Raw genomic sequence first — 20,528 nt, forward strand, 5'->3', positions numbered from 1 at the left:
ATGAAATTATTAATACACGCATCTATGAGTGAAACCAAACCAGCTCAGTGTGTTTCCCTGTTTCCACTGATGAGAGTCACAATCAAAGGCCGCGACAAAACGTGTCAGTGGCTCTCCAGTCACTCTCAATCTTTAATGAAAGGCCGTGCGCTTTGAGATTTTCACCAAGCGTTATCATCTCCACTGTGATTCATTTTGAATCCCATCTCTCTCTCTCGCTCTCTGCTTGATCTGGAATCCCTTTCATCCCTTCGGTCTGATCATCTCGCATTGTGTTGATGACTGACAGGCAGCTGGTGACGGGAGGCAGAGCCACAGATCAGCGACAGTCATACGACGCAGAATATTTTCTCAGTGTCTGAATGCAGCTTAGGGGCCATTAATAAAACAACTGCTGACCTTTTTTATTTATTTATTTCCATGATATTCGCAGATTTTTTGTGACAAAAACCTGCTTTTGTTGTTGTTTAAGTGTTGTTATGATTTTGCTTTTCAGGTACCCAAGAAATACTTCGTACTATATAAAAGACGAGATGCATTTAAAAATAACGACATGAATCAGAACAGAAAAAGAAATTCTTCAGTGTGATGTGATTCAGATGAAGTTCTCACCGTGTTAATGCTACACCTCAACCACTTCTGCAGGTGTCGGCCTTTTGCCTCTGATTTCTTTTCTCTTTTCTCTCTAATTCAAGCCTCACATCCCTCCTCTGCATCTCTTCCCATCAAACTTTCTAACTCTCATTATTGTTGCCCAGTCAAAGTGTGCATGGAGAATGTTCAGTTAATATTTATTCATTCGGTCTTAACCGAGATGCATGTGACATCTCACAACATTGGTATAAGAGGCTTGTTTCAACGAGAAAAACAAAAAAAAACTAACCTATGAGCCACTGAATGTTCAGCTGTACCAGGACTCGTGTCTGACGCGTCCTTTTCCACGGTGGATCCATCAAATGAGACTTGTGAAGATGTGTCCACACAGGTACATTTATTCACAATGAGTGTTGGGCAAAAACACAATGCATTATTATTATTACTTGTTACTGTAATTTCAAAGTAATTAGTTACATTATAATATTACTTTCTTTGAATTGTACGGCTTTACATTAGTTTTAAGTTACCAAAAATAACTGGAAATATGGATTTTGTGTTCTCAGTAGATCTTATTGCGTTCGGTGTAGCTCATTTACACATCCAGCAGAAGGTGATGTGGAATGGCATGATGACTAAGCTAGGCTAATGCTAACAACAGTACAGTATAATGGCCAGTTATGGTTTATGGCTCAACACATATTGTGGTAGAGATACTGTAAATTTAGGTGTATTTACATTGAAATCAATATTACTAGAAGCTACTACACCTAAAGAAAGCTGCACCACGCTAGATGTTTCCTTAAATTACTTGTGCTATTTTGTGAGGTACAGAGATCTTTTGGTTTCGAAGTGAACTTAACTATAATGTTCTTTGTATCCTTGTCTCTGATGAACTGAAAATGATGAGAATATGTCTGTCTGGTGAACGTAGACTCTACCTCTGCCTCTGCAGTCATCTTCTCCCCAATCAGATCACAATTAATTTTGGGTTTAAAATCAATTGTAACGCGCATTACCAACATTTGTACTAGGTATAATACTACAATTATTGTTTTCTAAAGCCTTACATTACTTCCAACGCTGTTCAGAAATGAATGAATCCAAAGGCTTTGTTACCTTAGCTGATCTATACATACATAAAGTAACTCTATAACTTGTAAGTATAACTAACAAAGACTCACATTTTGGCCACGGAACAAACAAAACAAAACTGACACTGACAGTCAAAAACTGTGCTTATCCAGTAAGTAGTAGCAGCAGCAGCAACACACCTGTCAGAGTAATTAGCACCTCTCCTTTCTGTGCCTTCCCACCTCCCACAGTACAGGTCACCACCGAGCGTGGCCCACAGGGAAATGCATAAATTAAAATAAATACAAACGAAACAAAAAATGTTTCTGTGTTGTTTTTCATGTTTTTTTGAGTTGTTCCTGAAGTGTTTTTGTGTGTGTCTGTGTCAGGTTGCATCCTGCTGGGGATGGATGCTGCCATCAAGGAGTGTCATCGCTACGGGGGTGGGGGCGCCTGGTATGATCTGGGTGGGTGTTACATGTCTAAATATCATCCACACTGTGAAGTGAAGTTACTAGATGATCATTAATTCAAAAATGGTTTAGAGTTTAACCTGCCTACTGTGTTATCTTCAGCCACGAAGATTAGTGTTGAGGTAATTACTGTCCCCTCCTGATGATATAATACTAATCCTTTAAACCTTGTTCAAAGTGCTATATTTGATAGACACGAATGAATACCACGTCCAAACATTTACCAGCACAAAAACATTGAATTGTCACAAGATGATCAACTTAATTCCACTTTAATGCGAACAGACCCATCACACTCTGCTCACTCCCAGTTTAAAAACACTCGCATCAGGTCACAGGTTCAGATTTATCAAGATGAAAATCATCGGACACTTCTACATTTCTTTTTCCCCCCCAGGTCATCTCTCTTCTGAACAAACCCTCCCAGACCAATACCCCCCCATCATTCCCTAATACACTTAAAACATAAGCACACACCAATACATTTCTTGCCTGTAATTATTCCCGCCATTGCATCACATGTATATTTCCAGCTCTTTATCTTTCTAAATTGTATATATTGTTTTTTTTTTCTTCCTTTTTTCTTGCCAAGTTAACTTTTATTTAATGTTATTCCTGTGTACATTGTACATTTGGCCAGTAACGAGATGCTGGTGACTAGTTTTTATACATCAGCTAATAAACCACGTGTGGATATGTTTTTTATAAGGCAAATCATATTCAGTATCCAGTCTATCCATATGTTAAAATTAGAAAAGATTTCCATGAAGGTAATAAACACATAAAATAATGAGGTGAGTCCATGAAGGCCATTTTGGAAACGGCTGCCAAAAGCTACTGACACCAGGTGACAGGTTGTACTTGTGAGTATGTACTTGTGTATTAAATAGGACACATTTGGTGTTAGAGGGTTAATTAAAAAAAAATAGAGTTGTTCAGATGAACAGGATTTGGGATGGTTTGGGATCACGTCGGTGTCTTTTTTGATTTTTCATGTTTCTTTTAATGTTGATTGAGTCACTCAGAGAGCGTCATCTGTTCTGCTGTGTTTGCACTTGTGTGTCTCCAAATGACATTGTTTGGTACAGTTGTTCAAACTGCCTCTGATCGGTGTAGATAGATGTGGTTGTCTCTGCATAATATCCGTGCTTCAGCCGCTCTTTTATTACAGGCTACACCTGATGTTACCAACCTGGGTGGTTACAGAACTAAACAAAATGTCAGTGTTGTGGTTCTGGCTGGAAACCATCAGGACGCGATACTGACACCAGGACGGAGCCGTTTTCTTTAGATGACAAAGCTACTGATCTTCCTAGATATTAAGAGTAGCTGCAGATGTAGGTGGTTGTCCTCTGTAGGTTCATCTGTAAAAACACCGTCTTTAATATAATCACATTTTAATTTGACAAGCTGATTATAAAAGTGCTGATTAAATAGTTCCTGCCTTCAATTTCATGTTTTTTTCTTCTTTTATGGGAATGTTTTAATCACTATTTCCAAAGGCACATACAGACACACACACACACACACAAAAAAAAAATACATCATGCTTTAGGCTACTTTGTTTATTAGTTTTTAATTTCAGTAACTCATAAATTTGTTCTCCAGCTTCCCAAAAAAAAAAAAAAAAACCCGCCCTACATACACATGATATGAACTACTGCCGCTGTTAAATGTATTCATTTATCTCTGCTCCCCTCAGGAACCACCTACATACATTTCTTTGTTTAATTGTGTCAGGACAGAAGTCAATTTTAGTCATGCCATGGGGTTTATAGACATAAAAGTATGTGAGAAGTCAGCGCTGTTTCACGCGGGGGTGGTGCAAAAAAAAAAAAAAGATAGTCACATCCCATCTTTAATGTTACAATAAAATGTGAAATGGTTCCTGTGAGGTTGACGATGCTGCAGTCACAGTTTGATTTTAGGGACTTTTCTGCAGCGCGAGAAGAATTAAAGTTCGATGAGACTGATCGTTAATTAATTCTCTGAGGTGGGAATGGAAAGAGTGTTTGATCTGATTGCAACACACTGGAGGGGTAGTGTATGTCAGCGCCTACAGACAACAGGCGATGCTGGTAAATTATACGAAGAGAAGGTTTCTTTGTGTTTTTTTTTTTACCTTAGAGATGAACTCCACGGGGTCATATACAATGGGCTACTTAACCTCTCTGCATCCAGGGCCACATGCGTCACAACACTTGCATGAATATTTATGTCTCAGACTTGAGTGTGCCCTCAAGGTGGTCATTTGTACCATGTTTACTCATGATTTCAAATAGAAAAGGGTGTAAATGATGGTTGTGTTTGCAGGACACAGCCACATAGAGCGCACAAAAGAGCGTGAAGATCGCGACAAGTGAATGATGAATGCTGCAAATTACAGGAAATAAGACCTTGAAGAAAAGGTAGTTGGGAGTGCTGCAAATCAGGTCATGGAGAATTGTAAAAAAGTGCGTGAGGCTTCCGGTTCTATTCTCAACGAGAAATAATGACAATGAAGGAACTGGCTGTAAAAGCTAATTCAGGACCTTGTTTTTTTCTCAAAAAAAGGTTTTTGTAATAAATAACAGCTAACACGGGTTTGATGATGACGATGACGACAATGAAATCTATATCCTTAACCTGAACAGACCGAGCGTTAACTGACTGATTCCTCTGTTAGCGTTAGCTGATGTCTTTTCAGATGCATTGCTGTGGTACTTTAGCTGTATTGACATGTCACAGTCGTATGTTCTTCATCTTTAGCTTAGTATTTCCACACACTTGATGAACAGCTGCTAGTTTACTGTACTAGACTCCTCATCTGTCTTCTAGGAGGCGTCCATGTTGTTGTTAGCTAGTCAACATGATGCTTAAAGCAGTGAAGTTTAGACTTTAATGATCCACGAGGGAAATTACTTGGTCACTGAAGCTTAGCTGGACGTAAAAGAAACACTTAAAAAACACGGGTAACAAGAAAAAAAAAATCTGTATTATCTAGTAAAATAAAATAAACGGTGTAATCAAAGCAAATTGCAGAATTAGCATTATGAATAAATGTACAAAAGTAGTTGGCAAAACAGCGTCCAGAGTGAAACGGTTGTCGGTTAGTTGCATAGCAACAGTGTTTCCTTGTCCGCTGAGGGAGGGATGTAAACTCCAACACCCAGGTGTGTGTCTCCATCCGCCCATAGAGTCAGGCACCAACGTTCGTATGAACCCAGGTCACCTCGAAACGCAAAGCACCTCCCTCCCAACACACTCCCTCTGGGCCCCATCAGTTCCCTTAAAATGAGTGTTAATGTGTGTTACTTTGCAAACTATTTGTGTTACGCAACCAGTAAGATATAATAACTGCACCTTTTATTTTTTCCACCAATAACAACATAATTGATGCAAGGAAGTTTATTGGTAGACGTGAGGGAACTTGATGGAGGGATGAAAGTGGTGGAAAAGGAGGAAGGGTGATATAGCTTAACCAGCATGTGAGAGAATTTCCTCCTGGTTCCTGTAATGACAGAGAGGAGCGTGAAGACGTGAGATGAAACCGAGAAGGAGAGAGTGCGTTGTGTTCCCGAGCTGAAGTTATAATATAATGAGTCTTTAACACAGGCAGATTAAATCCTGTAATTACCAGCCGATGCACTGCGTTCTCTATTTAACAGATAAATAAAATACCAACGAGGAAGCGACTACCTTGAGCTGGCAGTGGTGACGCGGTGAAGTGGGAACCTTGACTGAGGACAGAGGAAACAAATCAAAGCAGGTGATGGCCGTGTGACCTTTTCCTCATTTACAATTTGGCATCATCAACAAGCTCAATTTAAAATCTGGCACTGACATGTGGGATGGAAAGGATCCACTGATCATGTTCTCCGAATTCTCTGGACTGACTGTTGTGTTTAGATATGTTGATTTCAGAGACCAAAAAAAAAAGAAGCTTAGTCGATTATCTCCATGCTGCGTCATTCACATAATTCTGTCTCCTCCTAAAATAAATTCCCACTAGCTACAGGGTAAAGTATTAATATAGCTATTTAAATCTTATTTCTTCATAAAGTTTGCAGTTTATTTTTAAAACCGAAACACATCCCTGCAGAACTGCTCTTACTGCGCTGGAACATGTGCTCCTTTCATCCTTCAGAGATCATTACGTGATCAAGACGAATTGACAGCAGGGAGCAGCTCGAGGGAAGGGTCGATGTGACATGAGAAGATGTACAGCTGTGTGACAATTCGCACAAGATGAATGCCGTCTGTGTTAAATTCAGATTTAAAAATAAAGCAATAATAAATCTAAAAGCATGTTTTTGTGTGATGGGCAATTTCTCAAACAAATGGTTCTTGCTTGCTGGGGTTCAACTCAAGTGAGGACGCTAATGGCCACTGATGGAACTTCTTTCTTCTGTTTTTCCACCCACTCTTTTTAATTCATAAAATCGTTTGTAAATCTGCTCCACTCTCGGACCGTACCGATCAGACTCCAAACTCACATCCACGTATCCCAGGGATAATAGCATCTGTTTGGCCAGTAACAGGAAGTGGGGAGACGTCCATATTTAATCAAAAACCACAACCTTTGTCTAAGCTTAACCAACGGTCTTTTGCTTTTTGTGTTCTTGTGTGCATTATGTTCCCATCATCCACCCCAAACTCCTCCATCTAAAAACTATTTCTACCGGCTAGATGTGTTTTATATCAAACTCGGCCTAGTGTATTTATAAATATACATTATTAATATAATTTTGCATTAAGCTATTCAAATAATACACAGGTTCAAATATTCAGTTTTTTAATTTAATAAATAAACATAAACATACTTAACTGGTATATATACAATTGACAAATTTAAGTTTTAACTTAGTAGTAATGTAGTAGTTAAAAACAGTTCACTTTTTTACGCTAACTGCCTCAGAATAGCGGCAACTAGTCACTCATCAGTGAACAAGCGAGAGTTACACAACAACTGAATGACACTGAACGCCACACCACACTCACGGTTGTAACAGCAACCAAAAAAAAAAACATTGAATTCCCACAGTGCATTGCGGCACATTTACCAGTTGCTGTCGAGTATATAATTCAAATGTATTTTTTATTTTAGTGCGTTAGTTTTTTTTAAATTTATTTTTAAATTTGAATTAATGATGATCTTGTAACATTAAAATAAAATATATTTATTTATTTTTTTTGTCGCTCAAAATATACGTCACAACTGCCGACGTGCGTCACCCGCCGGTCCAGCCCGCTGTTTATTGAACTTTTCGACCCCAGGTAAGACAACCGTGGATAAATCCCTGTAATGTATGCATAAATGTAATTCTTTGCAGTTCTTTCATTTCGTAAATGCAACACACTATATGGGCCTAGCATAGAGGTGAAAACGATATATGCAGTGTTATCTTCATTTAAGATGTCAAAGGGGTTTTGTGGCTCCCAGTGTTTTCTTTTCTGTGGGAAACGGGTCCAAATGGGTCTTTTGAGTGTTGAGGGTTGCAGACCCCTTCAATAGAGGAACCTTTGGGATGTGGTGGAACAGGGAGATTCTCATCACAGATGTGGAGCTGACAAATCTGCAGCAATTGTGTGATGCTATCATGTCAATATGGACAAAAAATCTCTGAGGAATGTTTCCATCTTGTTGTATAATTCACTTCAACAGTAAGCTGTAGAAAATGAGTTATTTGCAAGGGAGGGACAACGCAACTCAAAGTAATCTATGGGAAACACCAAAAGCCAGTCATCTATTTAATATCCTACAACTCAGCCAACAGTTGAGTTTTATGACCGTTTCACTTGTGGTGGCAGGAGCAGGTGCAGATCGAACGACTCTCCTCAACCTCCTATTTATGTCCAGGAGAGGTCATTGTTCAGAGGCACTGCAAGAAATTTCCAGCTAGAGTAAAATATGAATAAGAAGCACTGTTTCTGTGTTGTCAGTTTTATACTTTTTGTCACTTTTTCTCCCGTTGGTGCTCGAGTCCATTTAATAACATTTTCTGCTGCCAGCAAAGCGTAACTTAACATGAGGACCAATGGACAGGTACTTCTCACCCTCAGGATCGTCTTAATCAGAGGGGCTTTTCTCCACGCTGTCTTCCTGCTCCTCCAGGTTCAATCTCTATAGGCTTCCATGCTCGGTTTTATTGCTGTATGTCCTGCAGCCATGACCTCAGTCACTGAAATGGCAGCTTTTATAATCTTACCACCACAGTTACTCAGAATAAATAGAAACGTTTTATTACTTCATTATTTCATTCACACTTAATGGGATTAAAATAAAGTTCAAGTGATGCAGGTTAAATTTGACTCTAAACAGCCTCAATGTACGTTTGTAGCTTCTCTACAGAACCTTAGACATTTTTAACTGCAACCGATTCAGTGGTTTAAAACAAACAATAACACAGCTAAAGGAAAAGAGTAGTCCTAAACTAGCTTCTCCTGAAAACATCTGAAAAACCTTACTAGATGTCCTTAACGTGGTGGAAACCATAGACTGTATGCAAGTGGAGCTCCTCCTGGTGGCTGGAGGCTGCAGTACAGGTCGCAAGCTCTACCTCCTCCATTTTTCTTTCAAGGAGGTTTCTGTCATTTTAGGAAGTTAATATGTAGCTGGGGTATGTTCAAGTGTTAATTTCTGAGAAGTGCATTGTTTCACGTTAATCATTTGAACACGAGAGTAGATTATCCCTGGAATTTTAGCCACATCAGTGTGACCAATGGAAGAAAGTGGAGACGTGTCGTCCCCTTTGTATTTTTTTTCTTTTTTGTTTAAACGTATTTGTTAAAAAATTATTTGTTCTTTTTTTTTTTTACCTAAAGTTCCACTCGCTAATGTGAAGAGTTAAGAGTTTAAGACGTTTGGCTGTGCTTGTTGTACCGATCAAGATTTATCTGTGACTGATCGTCTCAGAGGAATCTGGAGTCAATTTGAGCTGCTTGGTTTTAATCCTCATCCTTTTCAGCTGCCATTTGAAAACGCAAACACAAAGCGTTCGCATGATGCTTTAGACTCTCGATGTTCATTTGATGCACAAAGTTTGTCAAACGTGCTATGTGAACAATGTTGCTCCCGTTCTTTATTATTACCCACATAATGGACCTATAAGAAGAAAGCTGGTTGAGTAGAGTTGATTGTTTCTTTTTTCTTTAGTTTCTTTAGACCACTCTCATGTCTGTCTAGTTCACAGAACTGTATTTATTTGTTTATTTTTTTTAAAAAGGGAAAGAAATGACTGTTTTTAGAGGGGCTGAGTGGCAGATTATTTGTTTGTCCCATGCTGTTCTCTGGTAATTTGTCAAAACTTGCTGTCACAGCATAATTTGGTGCAAATTTTTCCCCTTTTTGATAATTGCTTTTCTACCTTTCTACAGTGTTTCTCATTCACCCGCTCGCTCTCACGCTCGCACCCTGTTGCCTTTAGAGCTGCAGCGATGCCGTGGTTTAGTGTTTTGCCCAAGGATGCCCTTCGGCGTGCGAGGGATCAGGGGTCGAGCCGCCAGTCCTGCGATCTGTGCACAATCTGCTGTCAAAACAGAGTAATTATGTCATGTTGAATTATTGATGTTGGAGCTGTGATGTGGCCTTAGGACTGGAACTGCTCTCGTCAGTGACGTCTCAGCTCCCATCTTGTCCCGTCGCAAGTAGTTAACCGTCTATCTATCTTTTATCTGAGCCCAATTATATAGTGTAAATGGTCACTGTGCACTTCCTTTTCAATTCCATGCCAAATGGAGACAGAGTACACCCCAGACATGTCACTAGTGTTATTAATTTTCCTTTTCAGTTCATCTTTATTCACGTAAGATTCAAAGAAACCAATCTGTGGTTTCCAGTGTTTGTCCTCTGTAGTGAAATCAGAGCAGAGATGGTGGCCTCCATCTGCCTGCCATCTGTGTGTCACTCCTAATTGTGAATTAATCAAATTATAGATGTCCAGGCTTTTGAACACCAGTAACTGGATTTAATGAGGCTTAATGGACTGATGTCTTTCATTTCTCATTTGCAGCATTTTGCAAACTGCACACCAGGAGGCCTGATTTACATGTGTTTCTTTGCTTGTTTCATGTACTGAAAGCTGGGACATGTGTCCTTGTGTTCTAATTTACTTTGAGGGGTGAGGGTGGTGCTGTTGTCTCCCCCATAGGCACATTTATGCACACAAGCGCATCAGTAATGCTAAATTTTCAGAACATTACTTGCACTCAAATCTGCATTTTTAGACGACAACCTCAAATTTGCCAGAGTCGCTTTATTGTGCTCAGAAGGAAGTGTGCTAGTCTGGATGCTAATAGGAAATTATTCATAGAGTATGTATAGAAGGAAAATTGAAGGGTTGCATATATGTCTAAATAAAAATAAAAATAACATCCCTTTCTATAGATAATGTCAGTTTATGCACAGCTCCTGTCAACCACCCAGAGAAACTGGGATTGGTCTGGAGTTCTATGATATTTAGGACTTTGCTGGTTAAAAGCCTGGCAGCTGAATTTTGGACCATGTGATTTCCTGAGATTGATTTATTGTTGACAGGTGAAAAAGCTGTTACAACATGATGAAATTGAAGCATGTAAATTAGTTCCCGTGTCTTTGAAAGATTAAAAGTGACGGATTTACGATGGGTCCCTTAAATGATAATAGAAAACCTTCAGCCTCTGTCTGCAGCGGGCCAGTGGAATCGTATACGCTCACCGGCCACAGGTTGGACCCCGTTTGCCTTCAGAACTGCCTTAATTCTTCATGTCATACTTTCAACCGTCTGGTGCCAACAACCATACCACGTTCCAGTCACTTAAATCCCCTTTCTTCCCCATTCTGATGCTTGGTTTGAAGTTGTCTTGATCACTTCTACATGAATAAATGCATTGAACTACAGCCATGTGACTGGCTGATTAGCTATTTGTGTTAACAAGCAAATAAACACTGTACCTAATAAAGTGGCCAGTGAGTATATATACCTGCCCATCCTATATTTAAATTCTTATTATTAACATTATTAGTGTTAAATCAGACATTTTACATTACTTACATTAGTCTACAGTGCAGTTTTCTTTTTTTAACTTTAATTCAAAGTAAATGTAAAGGATTATTTTTTTAAATGTATTTTGTCACCACCAAAGATATATTTCTAAACAAAAGTTAGTTAATCTAATCACCAGTAAAAACAAAATGTAATGGGATCTTAACGGCAGCAGGGGAACGAAGCAAATTTTTGCCTGGGAGACAGAACAGGTTAATCGTTCCAGAAAGAAGTGGAAATAATTTTGCAGATATTTGTGGCTATTGAGTCAAATGCACTTGCAAACATAATTTCTTTTCCAGTTTAATTACGTGTATAATTACACACCCATGGCTGAATGTTTGCACAAACATCAAATCAATTCAAATCGAGCTTTATTGCCATTTTGATGTACATACAGCTGTAATGCAGACAGCATGAAATGGCTGTAGAAGCTCATAATGCGTCATCAGTTTTCTTTTAGTTTTCTTTTTAATGAAATAAACTCTCATTTGTAACGTCGCGCCCGGCTCCAAACTGAAATATTGATACCTTTGACATCAGATCAGACAGGAAGTCCGCCCCCTCTCCATTTCTTTTCTTTTGAATGTTCGAAATAAATTAATTAATAAAACCAAACTAAGTGGTATCCACTAGTCTCCACTTCATGATGATCTACAACGCTTTCTTTTCAGCCACCATCAGGATGGACAGTGAATTACCACTTTTAGAAGTGGTACAGTTGCTTCACAGTGAGCATCTGCGTATAATTAAAAGATCAGATGGAATTAGACCATGAAAAGAATAGGATACGAGTTTCATAACCAGCGTCATGCTTGACCTACTCTGACAGCTGATATAAAAACCGCTACGCACTATAGCATCCATGCTTGTTGGCCTGCTCTCCTGCCCTTTTCTTCATATATCTAGTCTGCATTTGTTATCGCGCGCAGCATTTACGCATTAGAGCCGTGGCCTTTACCCACTTTAGCCTTTCATGACGGAGCTCTGCTTTGCATTGGCACCGTTTCCCAGTTAAGTAATGAGTTATGTCATTGTTCCGTGGACATATTAAGGTATAAATAAGCATAAAATTTAGTCAACACACACAGCCCGGAGCTGGTTATATGTAAAAATGTTCCGCGCTTTTTGTAAATATGTCATTTGAGTGGGAGGCGTGCGGGCCAGCCAGAGGTGCTTGTTTCACAAAGGTTAATTGTGTGGGAAGTCTCCTCCTTGACGAGGGATGAATAAAGATAGTCAGGGTCACACAACAGACAGCGTCGGCTTATCAAACCTTGACATTTGGTCGTAAAATTCAAATGTGTTCATCTTTGAGTCCAAGTGAACATTCTTGCGGAATTAGAAGACGCATTTCACTTGTTTTCTGAAGAATCAGCGCACAGAACAGGAGGAAATGGAAACGACGTGGGACAGTTTTTTTTTTTTAAATCTTTACTTTTCAGTTTTCAAATAAACTTCAACATAGGACATAGAACTAGACCAAGTCAAAAACACACAAACAGCTAATACCATCCATCCATCCCAAGGCTAAAAAATAAATAAATAAATAAATAAATAAAGGAAAAGGAGGCAGTCAAGACCGTCTATTATCATGGAAAAATAAATAAATAAAGTAAATAAAAACCTGATGATTATTGTGTTAATACTCAAAGGTCACCAGAGAAATGAGGATCAAATAAAAACAAAGGAATGATGAGGGCTGCTGGAAGGAGATGCCTTTAATAAAATTTACAAAAGTTATATTGAAATTCATGCAATTTTTATCAAAATCATTTATTTTGTCACCACATACGATATATTTCCCTTTTTTTTTTGTCAACCTTGTTGCCTTTTAAACCTGAAGTACAGGTTCAAGAAAACACGATGCAGGTGTTGTTTTTGGTGTAGACGTCATAAAAGCAGTGTCATAAAAGATGAGATTATAACATCCAAACAAAAGGGATCGACGCTATAAGAGACCCAGAGGTCAAAATAAAAGGTGCGAGGGGCTGCATTTAGTCCATGCTCTGCTTTGTGTAACATCCCGTTTTTTGCCTTTTAATCTACAGAGGCCAGTTGTTCAAAAAGTTTAATTTGGATTAAATTTTTTTAAAAAAAGGGGAAAATGTCCAACAATTAACAAAATAAAGACTGTTCAGGGTTTGAGGAGGAGAGACCAGCATTTTCAAGAAGTATAATATATCATTTTTGTTTGGGTAAATACTTCATAGGACAAGATAATTTATTTTTTATTTTTACTTCACTATACTGAAAGGCTTAAATGGCAGCCTATGTCTACTTTATCACTGTAACAGTTAAACAAGTCAAGTGCCAAATATAAAAGTATACGCAGTGAATGTAAAAAAGGGTCGCAAAATCTCCACTCATTCACATGCGATACAGGAGCTGTCTCGATAATGCACCGTTTCACACATAGCCCCACACAGACCTGTCAATCTGAACCTCCTGTACACAGTAGGCCCCGCCCCTATCGCTGCTGAGCCAATCACGAGGCTGCATATTGCACGCTGACTCCGTCAGATCCTGTTTAGTCTCCAGGTAAAATTAAAACTTGAATCTGACAATTATTTTCTTTATTTGTCAGTTGTGTACCACAGTTTGATATGTTTATGTATACGGCAGTTGCACGACCACCCTACTGCTGCACATGTGCAATATTTGTGTATTATTTCAATGGATTAGAATTGAATGCAAAAATAAATAGCACTAGGTTGAGTTTAATACAGAGCACATGTAGTAGGGAGGGAATCTCTACATCAGTTTGAGGTCCTTGGCCTGAAAAACGTTGAAGAGCCCTGGATTAAATGATCTAATCTGATTTCAGATTCCTTCTTTCCCTTTTAAACAACCTATTTTTACAATGTGATCCAGTCCGATAACTAAAATCTGATCAGATTACCTTTGAATAAGTGGCCCTTTATGCATCTCTCCACTATTTAATCCAACCACTCCCTCAGATTAGGAGACACACACATTTTTCCACTGTCTTAAAATCAGTTGAAATCAGGCCCAACATGACAACAGAAAATGTTCTTATATCAAAAATGGAGCCACTAACGTTCCCTCCTATATACGGTGCAAAGAAGTTCCCAATTCTCTTTTACATTTCCAACACTTTCTGTCACTGAGCAGTTTCCTTTTTATGTAATCTCACAGGGGTGTGGTAATGTCCACCACATGGGACGTATTTCCAAACAAAAGCAAGTTAATGCAATTACCAGGGACAAAAACATACACAGAGACACACAGAGATTCTGTTTTTCAGGCACAGAACGATCCAGTCCACTGAGAACATGAGCTTTTATTTCAAAAATCCAAATGTCCAGCATCAGTGACGTGTTGGTGGTTTGTTGTAGTCATTTTCTTTTACTGGCTGCGGTTTATTCTGCTTGTTTTTTTTGTTTTTTTGTGTCCTCTGCCAAGGCTGTTCTGATTTTCATTTGCCCCAAAAAACATTTTCTCATGATTTATATGGAATGTGGTAGAGAGCTGCTGGCCAGTGGGTATCCAGCATGTTCACTGGAGCTACACAAGCATACAAATAATTAACAGGATTTTAACTGTGCTTTATCTTTTGCATCCAGCTATGAATCAAACTTTTTTTTTTTTTCTGTTGGAGTAACCAGTTCAGTGTTTTGGCTTTAATTCTTACATGTAAAGAGATATGGAAATGCACTCATTATTTTTCCGTGGAACTTACTGCCCTCATTCAAGAGTATATTTTTTCCTCTGTGCAGTAGTAGTCCTCCCCCTCCTCCTACTATGTTTTCAAATTTCCCCACTTTCCTTATTTGCCGTAAAAATACATGATTGCCATCCAAAAATACAGCACAGTTACAAATTGCTGTGTTGTTGTGACGCCTCGTTCCACCGCTGCTGGACGTTTGACGTGTGAGCGACGCGGTAATTTTGGTGATTTAGTTTTTTTTTTCCAAAGAAAAAACAAACGCAGATATCCGTCTCAGTGTTGCCAGATGAGAAATGAAGAAATATCGTACGGTTGCTTTAAAATCGTCGTATTTTGACCCCAATAAGTACGTACTAAAACAAGTTGGGGGAAAAAGTTGTTTACCACACCCCTGTGAGATTATATATAGAATAGCTCTGGTGTTTATTTTTTCCCCAAGTTGTTTTATTGCACAGATAAACACAGAGATTTGTCCATTTGAACCTGTATTTGCCCTTTGATATCGATATCATAGAGGCCATGAAACTTTTATCTCGCAACACTTATTCCTCTTCTTTGGGAAATTTGAAATAAATACCAAAAAGTGAGCAGGTTTGAGTGTGTCGGCCATTTTAAATCATGCAGTAGGATCATGCATGATTCTGTGGAGTGGCCCCCTTATTCATGAATGTGGACAAGACCAAGGAGCTGGTCACTGACTTCAGGAGGAAGAGGACACCAGTGGAGCCCATCACCACCGTCCAGGGCCTGGAGGTGGAAAGTAGTGGACAAGTAGCTGGGAGTCCACATGAACCACAGGCTGGATGGTGATGCTGTGGACAAGAAGGAGCCGGGTAGACTCTACTTTCTGAGGAAGCTCAGGTCTTTCAGTTAGTGATGTTCGATACCACCGATTTCGTTTCTAATCCGATACTAAGTAAAATTCAGGCTGGTATCGGTGATACCGATCCGATACTTTGTGTAAATACATCCTAATGTGTCTGGTAAACCAAAAAAAATTGTGTATTTCAAATCATAGCCTCATAAAGAATACAAGACATCAGAGTAATTTATTTATTATAATTTAAACTCTGAAGTATATTGAGGTTGTGGCCTCATTTACTATATAGCCGAGCTAATACAACAACAGAAAAACCAAACAGAGACACAATCATACAAAACATGTGGAAATGCTGTTTTAAACAAAAGAAGTAAGTAAAACAATAAGACCATTAAAATAAATTATTGTTTAACTATTAAGAACTACTATAAAATGAAGACTTGCGATGACTGAAGTATCGAAAGTATCGATATTATGATTTGAGAATCAATTTTGGAGCATAAAGACCTGGTATCGAAAGTATCGATATTATGATTTGAGAATCGATTTTGGAGCATAAAGACCTGGTATCGGAAGTATCGATATTCCAGTATCAGCACATCACTGCTTTAAATGTGTGCAGTGAGTTACTAGAGTCTTTCCACCGTTCTGTTCTTTGGGAGCAGTACCAGCAATAAAAACATCCGCAGTATCGACAAATGAATCCGAAAGGCCGGACAAGTGATCGGTGGGGAGTTGGAGACGTTTGTCTCAATGAGGGACAGGAGCTCATTCTCCAGCAGATTGATTCAGCTCCACTCCCACAGTGAACATTACAGAACTATTCCAAACTCTATCCGGCTGTACAACAGCTCATCTTTTTTTTTTTTTTTTTGTAACACCTAAGCTGCTATTACCAATTAATTTCCCTGGTGGATTATTAAAGTCTGTCTAAGTCTCGTTATCTGGACAAATCAGGCAGTTTCAGTTCTCCCCTGCAAACACTGACTGTTGCTCTTACGCGCGATGGGGCATGACAAATGTGACATCAAATCTGCTCGTGTGCACTTCCCCAAAGTGTTGTTTCAACCGCTCGTGAACCCCGGCCCAATCTGTTGTGTGTCGCCGGCACATGTGTTTTGCATATTGCCGCAGTGGAGGCAGAGCCCGACACCTCGACTGTGCATCTCTGCAATCCATCAGGTAGCGCGCGAGGGAGAGAAGTCATGGAGAGAGATTACTGGAGCAATTGGAAAAGATGAGACGCTTTGCGGGAAACTGTCAAGTTTGGCCTCAGGCCAGTGTGAAAAGTTAGGGAGTGATTGAGTGTGAGAAGTGATGGTGCTGCAGTGATGTTATAATTCACTTCTGCAAGGACCCAAGGGCTGTTTCATAAGTGACATTTTTCAACACACTCATATTTTTTTAATTTTTTTTTTACGACTTTCATTCAGATCAATTTATCTCTAAAACAGCGGGAAACAATAGCATCCATCAATCTGGTAAAGCATCAAATATTAGTCTTAGAAGATGAAGTACTTTATGCGAGTGGAGCAGAAAGAGGAAACGCACTTATTCAGCGACATCCCACACAGACTCGCAAAGATTTTCTGGAAGTGTGAGACCCGACTTTAACTACAAGAGTAGACGTGTCACAGACGAGGAGAGAAAACGAGCAACGCAGCAGCTCAAGGACATGAATAATGCTGCGCTAGGAGTTTTTTTTTTTTTTTTCTCATGTTCTGTTTACAAGGTGACGTGTAAAAGGATCAGACAGGGTAACATGACCTAGTTCTAACTCCGTATGGGGGCCACTAATTCACCTCCTTTACAGTTTGGGCACGGTTTATGGCAGTTTCCACTGGGCTCCCTCTGTTGAAGTGAGTCTCATGAAAGCAGAGCATGACGGGGGCGAGAAAGCACAGCTCCACTCTCATTATTCCTTATTGTTTCAGTGGTTTGTGTGGCGCAGCAGAGGAAGTAACGAGGAGACCTCTGACTGAGGTAACGAGGAGACCTCTGGCTGAGGTATTTGGGAGGTATTCCTCCGGTGCGTGTGTCCGCGAAGACGAGAGTCATCAGGAAATTTCATCTGACACGACTACACACACAAAAGGAGCAGGGCCGCGTCTTAAATGGGTTAACTGATGCAAAATAATGGACTCGAATCAGACACGGAGACCTCGAATATCCGGAAAGATGTGAACTTCTGCTTTCAAATATGTTGCCCATGCAGCTTTTGTCCTCATGTGTAAAAACTGTCCCGCCTCTTTGACTATTTATAAAGCCTAAAACAACATATATCCCCAAATTCTGTGTTAAATATTGTTTGTCACCTTCATTTCAACTAATTACTACATATTGGACACATATTTAAATAATGAATTAGCAGTAGATCATGTTTATATATATATATATATTTATGTCTTGAATGTTCGATATCATGTCATATTTAACCCAGGGGACAACATAAAGGTTCCACATCCTTTAATTTCTCCACAATGCATGAAGATTTATTATGTTGTACTTTGTTTCTGGTCAAACTTGCATTAAAGCGTAGATTTATTAAATGTTTGCCACTAGGGGGCAGAATTTTATTTAGAATTCTGCAGAAAATGTGTTTTGCTGCAAACAACTTTCCCAACAACGTTGTTTTTTTGTTTTGTTTTTTTTTTGGTGCCGTGCAGATAGTGAACAGTGACTTTACTGTCCCTGGATTTACATTTTTTATACTGATATAAAGTGTTTTTATTTTGCACAACTTTCGAGTGCTGTTTTTGAAAGATTGTTTTGATCCACTGTTCAGGTGAAGTACTTTGCTTCTTATCACTTCTCTTCAGCCGTAGAAAGACTCAAATCTGGATGATTTGAGTCCCATTTTATATCATGCCATAGTCAGACTAAAATTCTTATCACAATATGAGTCTGGTAACATTTGGATTTCATTATAGAGTGCATTTTAACCCATATAAAGAAACAGATACGTCCACGTGGAAACAAATTGGACGACTGGATTGTCTTGGTAGATCTATAAAAAGATAAATGGAGCCCACTATATGCAATCTGAGGTTCAACCGCTTGGAAATGTGTGTGTAAAAATGTAAAAAGTGATGAACTGTGACAGGATAAAGCTAAAAATAGGCCAATGCTTTACGAGACGGGTGTGGTAAATGAGAGCTGCTTATCCTTTTTTGGACTTTTTTGAACCAGATCTGTTTCTGATTTAAGATACGGGTTTATTTTCCCCCACACAATAAATAAATAAATAATGATAAAAAACAGCAGGTCCCATTATTTCAGCACATTTTAGCAGAAAAAACGCGTATGAAAAGCTGAACTGAGCCCACAAATTAATTTCTTGCAGTCCTGCGCTACATTAATCAGGATCCATTTCAAGCCCTCGTGTTGGAGCCCTCATTAGTGGGAGTCTGAACCTTCGCATGGTGGTGGCCTGAGGCTGCTCATAAAAACTACACAGGGTCAGAAACAACAAACCGTTGGGTGAAACTGGTCGGCACTTTGAGAAATGAAATGAAAATGAAGCAAAGGAGAATAAAAATGCAAATATTGGCCTTTTCCCACAAAACAATGCACCTTTAGTGACTTTGAGTACTACACCGATCTATACAAGTCCAGTTAATTTACGTTACTTCAAGTGAATTTAGTCTCCTGGGTCCTGGAGGAGCTCTACACCATCACCAGATAACTAGTACAATGAGTTTAAAGCCAGGCTACAGTATAATTTCAAACCGTGTTAGAAAAAGACAGCTGTGTTTTTTTTTTTTCTAAGTGGTTCTTCACGCCAAAGAAAGTGCAAACATAAATTTAAATAAGTCCTGCTGTCAACTCCTGCTGTCAAACAATGCGACGCACAAAGGGGAAGAGGAGGAAATGCACACAGCTGCACGCAATTAAGACTAATTATGTGCGTTGGACGCCGCTTTTGTTTTGGTACCGACACAAAAGCATTATGTTTCACGTTATCGTCTCTGGGAAAACTTGGAAATGAACCTTGTGAAATTAAATTGCATTGGAGAGATAATCAGTTTGGTGCATGTTTTAGATTATTTCTGTAGAGGTTGAGATCAGTGTGTCCTAGAGTGGCACCAGAGACACAGAGAACAGCAGTTCAGCTAAATACTGTAGTAACGTATGGCAGGTCCCAGGCACAGCGGACTGTACTTACTGTAAACTGTTCACATTCACAAGCCTCCACTTCCAACTTCTGATAAGAGTTAGAGTAAGATCTGCAGCATTGAGGGGGCTTAGTTACTGCGGCTCGACTCTGTATATATGTAGCTCTGCAATGTTGAACATATTTATCTGTGCAGAAAATCCATAAAAGCAACTGCACAGTGAAACTTTAGAAATTCATCTAAAACATAGGTCTTCATCACAAAATGTTTGGTTGATAAGGCATTTTTTATATATTTTTTTAATTTTCCCCCACAAATTTACATTTATTTAAATACACATTAACATGAATCCAACATATTTTAGTAAAGGGATAAATGGAGGCACTTCACTCTGTCTCAACAGCGCACTGTTCCATACTGAGGGCACCTGTCAATCTAAGCTTCCTGTTCACAGTAGGCCCCGCCCCTATCGCTGCTGAGCCAATCGCGAGGCCACATATCACACGCCGACTCTGTCAGGTTCCTCGCAATTGGCCGAGAGCCTTTTCAGTCCCCAGGTGAAATCCAGACACACGGTGCAATATTAGCAGGAGAGAAGCTAACAGTGAAGCTCGCTCCCATCAGGCAACTACTGAGGCCGAAATTGGTTTCATTTTCTTTCATTTCATAAACATACTTAACCTCTCCTCAGTCTGGGGGTCCTTGGCCTGAAAAATGTTGCAGACCCATGATCTAAAGGTTGGAAGATAGATACATAGC

General features: G+C 39.2%; 1 long non-coding RNA gene across 1 annotated transcript in view; it reads left to right on the plus strand.

Moving 5' to 3' along the window:
• The window catches only part of LOC125012584, a 27,570-nt gene extending 21,150 nt beyond the window's left edge, over positions 1 to 6,420 (plus strand). The window contains exons 2-4 of the long non-coding RNA XR_007113304.1: positions 4,455 to 4,594; positions 5,789 to 5,889; positions 6,268 to 6,420. This is a non-coding gene — a long non-coding RNA (uncharacterized LOC125012584). The remainder of the gene's footprint in view (positions 1 to 4,454; positions 4,595 to 5,788; positions 5,890 to 6,267) is intronic.
• Positions 6,421 to 20,528: the final 14,108 nt, after the last annotated feature.

This window comes from Mugil cephalus, chromosome 8 (genome assembly GCF_022458985.1).
Source record: "Mugil cephalus isolate CIBA_MC_2020 chromosome 8, CIBA_Mcephalus_1.1, whole genome shotgun sequence".
Lineage (NCBI taxonomy): Eukaryota > Metazoa > Chordata > Actinopteri > Mugiliformes > Mugilidae > Mugil > Mugil cephalus.